Source organism: Grampus griseus (assembly GCF_964374135.1).
Source record: "Grampus griseus genome assembly, chromosome: 6".
Classification (NCBI taxonomy): Eukaryota; Metazoa; Chordata; class Mammalia; order Artiodactyla; family Delphinidae; genus Grampus; species Grampus griseus.
In genome coordinates, this window is record NC_139000.1 from 73,689,213 (window position 1) to 73,696,247 (window position 7,035).

Genomic DNA, 7,035 nt, shown 5'->3' on the forward strand with positions numbered 1-7,035 from the left:
ATTTTTACACGGGAATTTGGAGAGATTTAAAATCTGTGTTGTTACTGCCACCACATCCCCAGAGTCCTCCAAACAAATACACTTTTGAGAGTGAAAGGTGATGGTATTATAAATTAGTCTGTGCCAAAAGGCAGAAGAGCTGCTCTAGTCAAACTGAAATGTTTGCCCATTCTACCTATAATCTATGGATAAAATAAATAATCCTTAGCTCAGTACACAATGTTGTTAAAGATTTGTACCTACTTCCTTCTTCATTACATTGCCTTCACTCATTCATACACACTCTATTCATTAGAATGACCTACGTGCAGTTTCTCTAATAAGCAGTTTCTTTTCTGAATTGCACCAAATTAATTGAAAGATTAACAGAGATATTTCAGCATGATCCACTATCTCTGAGAGATCCTGTACTAGTCCTAAGATGCTTAGGAAGGCTTTCTGACTGTCGCTTTTTCCAAGTTTCAGTGCTAATCATGGAACTGAATCTTAAGTATTGGTGAAGGTGGGAGAAGTGTTACAGCGTTAATTCATTGTCACTTGCTTTTGCTGGGCTTAAGACACCAAACTTCAGCCTCTCCAAATTATGTCATGGCGTGTATCTTCAGACCAAAAGCTGAGCTCATGTGACTTCATGATTTCAGGAGTGGAAATAAACTTGTTTCTGTATCTTTAACCATTTAGTGTGGGTTAGCTAAATTTGTTATTCATCATATTTAGATGTTTAAAAGTAGAGGCTTATTTATTAGGAAATTCAATGGGAAAGTAGAAAGTAATAGCATCCATCACTCATATTATCTAATCCCCTACTTTAGTTCCAAAAGCAAGATACGTTTATACTGTGGGAGACTCCACTGGCAAAGGATATTAGTGACTTCTCTTGGACAATATCTTGCCCAAGAGAACAACAGCTTAGCCTCTCTACCTCTTGTAGCTTGGTGAAGGGGATAAGTCCAAGGAGTTGACCTTCAGGGCATGAATTAAAACATAGGACATACTTCCTTCAAGCCAAGTCTATGATTATTGCTCAGTTGCTTCATACAGCTTTTGTTGTGTTTCTGTCTTCATAAAGAGGCTATTCTTACCATTGATCCTTCTTATCTAAAGATTGTGCATAAGTCATAATTCATTTAAAGTTAGTTTATCCACTCCTAAGACTAGTTTATTATTTAAAAATATCTAAATCTTATTTAGTGAAGTAGAGTTAGTAAGATCTGAAGCAAAATAAGGAAGCATTTACTAAAGAGAATGAGAGTTTACCTGCTTCCTTTATTTAAAGGGAACATTCTAAGTCTCAACATTTTAACATTTTGATGATTATTTTATTTCCCTTGGCAAAATAATAAAAATATTATTTACAAAATCCATCTATACTCTCATGTATATACATCAATATTTTCTGTAAATTCCATTCCATTTAAGATCCTTTAACCACTTTCCATCTACTCCTTCAAAATTTTTAATAACAGTTTCTTTCTCATCCACCATGATTCTGCTAATTTTCAGTGTTCTGTTTGTCCTTAGCACTTTGTACATACATCTGTGAACCCTTGTGATAAAGTGGTTTGATCAGATTTTTTCTTGTTCTCCCAACTAGGCTCTCACTTCCTTGTGGACACAGGCTATACCTACTCATCTTTAGATTTTCCAAGTATAGCACAGTTGTCAGACATATAGGCAGAATTCAATACACAAGCACTCATTTTATGAATATTGCTAAATTGTACATATATATACAAATAGTACATTATATCAACCAGGATCTATTCAGGGGAACTGAAGCCTTAGCAGACATTTCAGCAGAAAGAAATTTAATGTAGAAATTTGGTCCCATAGGTGCTGAAAAGCTAAAAGAGCATAAAAGAAACACTGAGTAAAACCAAAGATAGTAATTGCAGAAAGTAACTATCATCTACATTGCTTGGGAAACAAAAAGGAAGAGGTGAAATTGCTGACATTTAGAAGCTCAAAGAACAAACTCTAGAGACAACTCCTACTTAGACCTCTGAGGTGGAGGTACTACCTTTGGGAGGGTATGCTAGGGTTATCTCTCGGAGCCCTGAAAGAGCCTGAAGATAACTACTTCTGCCAAAGCATTGCTGACAAGAGGAAAAGAACAGGGAGAAGGTCCTTCTGCCCTTCTCCTGCCTTTCAATCTCTATCTGGTGTCTCCTATTGACCAAACCTACCACAAGCCATTTGGCAAGAAGTCTAAGAAATGTAGTTTGTAGGGTCCCAGCATCACAAATCAGGGTCTAGAAATGCAGGTGTGGATTTTAAGACAATAGGAAAGCAATTGGTATACCTGATTTGGTCAGAATTTGAGTTTTTTTGAACACAGTTTAGGTGCAAGGGAAGGAAAAAGAACTCTGATTTTTCAAATATCTACCAAGCACCAGATACCATTTTAAGTTCTAAAATATGAATCATTCAACAAGTAATTATTGGGCACATACTATTTCCAGCCACTGCAAAGACCCTTCAAGTGCAATGGTGAAAAGATAGGCATTATCCATTCTTTCATGGAATTCAAAGACTTGAAAGAAAAATAGGCAAATAACTGTGTGATTATAACATGTGCACCTATCTAACTTAAGTCATGTAGCCACCTTGAAAGAGTCAGAAAAGGAAACGAAGGATAAAGAAGTCATTCAATTTTTCCAGGGTCGTAGATACCAAGTGGCACAGACAAGATCTGAATCTAGAGCCGTAGGCCTCTGAGACTCACGTCTTTCCTCAGGACACCGCTCTTCTTGCCAGGTGAGAGAAGTACGGAGTGGCAGCTTATCTGTTGCTACTGCCAAGTTCTGCAGCTCACATAAGGAAAAACTAAGCAATAAGTTATTTGATTTAACTTTTTTTAGCTTCCTCCAAAATGGAAAATAAATACCTTATGTGGATATCCATGCCAAGGGAAAATTCATTTTCATTAGTCTTATCAAAGTTCTTACATTCTACATCTGTACAGCCACATTAGATTCTGCTTTCTTGCACTTGTGGCTAACTACACAATTATCCTGTTGATCAGTGGTTTAGGAAAAACTTTTTATTTTATCCTTTCATATGATTCCCTGAAAAAACATGGTGCCAGAATTTCAACTTCACCAAGAAGCATTGCTAGGGGCTACGAATATTCTCTTGTGTGCTCTATCCATGAATTTGAGGGTTCTGTTTGCTTTTGTCATTTGAAAACCTCATCTCTTTCTGGTGAATGCCTAGTAGATGTATGAACTAAGTCTCTCGGAAAAGAAAGCAGAGTTCATTAGGGCTGAAAGGAATCTTTAATGATTCAAACCATTTTATTTACTCATAAAGAAACTGTGACACTGGAGAAGCTGATTTATCTCAGCCTCCTATTATAAGTCTGTTAGGGGAGAAAAATTTATGATGTCTTGGGAGTGTGACTACAGATATAAGCCCTTTCCACAATATCATATAAGTTAAATATATTCAGTTCTTTGCAACAGAAAAACAATTGAATGAGCTAGTGCAAAACATTTAATAATGCTTAGAGACTTCAGTAATGAGATAAAGTTTAGAAATTACTTGGGACCTAGGAAGTAACGGCCAGGGATCTCACTACTTAAAGGGGATGACCTGAACCAGAGAATTTGAGTTGGAAATAGAAAGTCAAGGTTAATCTTTTAAACTGGAGAATTCAACTGGGTTGAGATTACAGGATAACATTTTGGCAGTTTTGGGAAAGCCGTGGAAATGTAAGCAGCCTCTTGACCTTAGAGCCTCGTTATATTTTAACCCCTAACCTTTACACTAAACTCCAAGACCCTTAGGCTTCTGCATATTTTCCAAGATCTTTGCTCAGCCTTGCTTACCACACTGATTCTTTTCTTAGTTTAAGGGAAGGGAAATGGTGAGTATGTGATTAAAGGATAAAGACCTTTTCTCCATCAGTCTTATGACTAGGCCACATGACCAAGATAGCATCAGAAAAGGAAAAGAGCGGAGCCAGCTAGTTTGCACACAGTGGAAAAATGATGAAGACTCTGACCCTTTCCCCAAATGATTAGCTGCTGTTATGTTCCCCCTTTTTCCCTTAAAGACTGTCATGGTGGAGCAGAATCTTTAGAGCTGGTTCTTGGACATGAGTCCACCTTCTCCCCAGGTTGCCAGCCTCCTAAATAAAGCAATCTTCTTTTCCAACCAACATTTGTCTCTTGAGTACTAGCTTTCAAGCCATGAGCAGCCAAACCTGAGTTTGGTAACAGAAGCAAAGGAAATTCACACCAGCATCTTGGTATGGAAGTCTGGTACATGAAAAAGAGGCTGAGAATGTTGTGAAGAGATGGATGTGGTCAGAGTAGAATCTTTTGATGGGTTCTGTATATCTTGATGTGAGATCTTCATGAAAAGAGATAAGATGAAGTTTTGCTCCTAGAAGTTACTTTAACTATTCAGTGCTATATCAACCAGTAGCATGAAGTTGCTTAATATTTCTTCTTTGCATTTCCAAGTCGTGTTTGAGTAGACATGGAATAAAATTCTTCCGTTACGGAGATGATAGTTATCTGGCATAAACAAACACATACTAAGCTTATGTCATAAATAAGTTATAATAGGCTAAAAATGGACCAAAGAAGGAAGCAGAAGCCCACTGCGAGTCCTCTTTCTGAGTAGAGTGATGATCTCTACAAGGGGAGTCCATCTGTTCTACTGATGTTCTGAATTAAGCCATACTTAAAGAGTATCTTTCCTTGCTCTTGTTTTTAATTAGAGAGAGCTAAGTTTCAATCCCAGATCCTACATTAAACTAAGGTGACTTTAAGGAAGTTACCTAATTTCTCTGAGTCTTTCTCTCTTTCTCTTTACAATTGAAATATTTGATTAAGGTTTTCAAAGATTTCCTATGATATTTATTGAGAAATTTGAGATGAAATCCCTAAATCAGTGGCTGGAATAGTATAGAAATTTGACACACCAACACTGCTGAAGAAGTTTGTTTTGGTCTGACTCAAAAGATAAGTATGCAGGTATTTTGCTTTCTAATGTTCAACATAGTTCAATCTTTTAGTATACCATCTATTCTCTTGTTTACACAAAAAATGGGAGAAATCATAAATAGCTCTCATTATGAAAAGAACAGATGAAAAAGTATTATCAGAAAAGGAAGGAGATAAGATGAAGACTGTAGTGGAGATTCACCATGGTAATACTTTGCACATCAATTAGCTTTGATTTGTTCCTTATTGCTTCCCTAAGGGTATAGTTCTTATCTGATGCATGAAGTCAAACCAAAGAAAGGGCATTTTCTTTTTCTTTCTCTTTTTTTGGAAACCTTGGGAAGTCATTTTATTGGGGAAAAGCTTAAATTATAGGTGGTGTATTTCCTCTACAATGAAAAGAAAGGGCATTTTCATGACTCACGTCATGAGAATTTATAAATGAGAGAGAGGAAAAAAAAAAAATACAGTTCTCCAGTGATAGATTTACTTTCCTCCCAAGAGAAGAAAATGAATTGAGTTTTATCCATTCATTCTTTTATATAATATTTTGAAGCACTACTATGTATTCTGGAGATCTAACAAAAGCCAAAAATAAAATAGACACATACCTGACTTATGAAGCTTATAGTCTAGTGTAGAGAAATAAATTAATCAAATGAAATCACACAAATATATAAACTGTAATGAGTCCTACTAGGAAAAAGTATAGTAAATGTTGACAGAATACATCTGGAGAATCTGAGTAAGTCCAAAGATCAAAATGACTCCCATGAGGAAAAGACAAATTGGCCAACATGTGAGACATGGAGAGGGGTTAACTAGGTCAAAGGGTGGGGAGAGAACTCCTGTATTGGGGGCTTAAGTTAACAGAGAACATGGGACATGTGAGGAATCACATGAGACCACTGAGCTGGAACACAGAAAAAGAAGAGCGCAGAAGCAAAATACAATCCAGGGAATGAAGAAAGAAGCCAGATAATTTAAAGCATGGAGGTCCTGGCAAAGATTTTGTTTCTTACATTAATTCTTGAAGGGCTTTACATAGGAGAGACATTATTGAAATTGCATTTTTAAATGCTAACTCTGACTACTCCTAAACAATTAACTGGAGGGAGAGAGAAGTCATTGCCCGGAGAAGAATGGTGAGGCTCTTGTAGTTGGCTCAGTAAAGAGATGTGGTAGCTTAAACTAGGCTGATAATGAAAATGGAAAGAAGTAAATGGATTCAAGAGTTATAAAACAGGTTTATTTGCTTAAATTTGTTGGTGGACTAGATATGGGGAACAAGAGATGGTGAGGACAGCTAAGCATTGACTGGGGTCAGAAGAAGGAAGAAAGAAAAAGTAACCCTAGGTATGATAGTACCACTGTAAGTTGACATCACACTCTGACTTCCTTCCACATGTCCTGGTTCTTCCAAGAAATCCTTACTGAGAAGGAGTAAAAGAAAGTACACGTAAACAAGCAAGGCACGGCCCTAGTAGACTGCCCTTCAGCGTTTTCTTCCACTAGATGGAAAGGTCATATGTGTGGAAAATTTGATGCTGTGGATAATTTTGTGAGTAAGTGGATGCAGTTTATGGTAGCTTGCCTCCACGATTTCCCCCAAAGACCCTCATTCCCTTTTATAACATGGTCATATAGTCCCTCCCACACTCACAGAGGGCTGGCACCCATGTGACCAACAGAATATGGTGGAAGTGATGTGTTTCTTCAACTAATATTTATTGAACATACAGTATGTACCAGGCACTCTTAAAAGCCCTTAGGAATCAATAGTGAAATACTCAGTGAGTCAGTAAGGGTAGAAGAAGAAACAGTAACATTTCATATTTTATTATGTGACAATTATAATGAAGGTATACATTGCTGAGGAAAACTGTAAAATTCTGTGTGATCTTTAATACAAATAATATTTGTAGTCCACATCCAGCATAATGCTCTGAACTTAGTAGGTACTGTAAATGTTGTATTGGATTGATTTAACAATAGAGACTTTTCTATATTTATAACTTAATCAAAATAGGATTAAAAACAGGACGATTCTGTTCTACATTGAATACTTGGCTTTGCATAC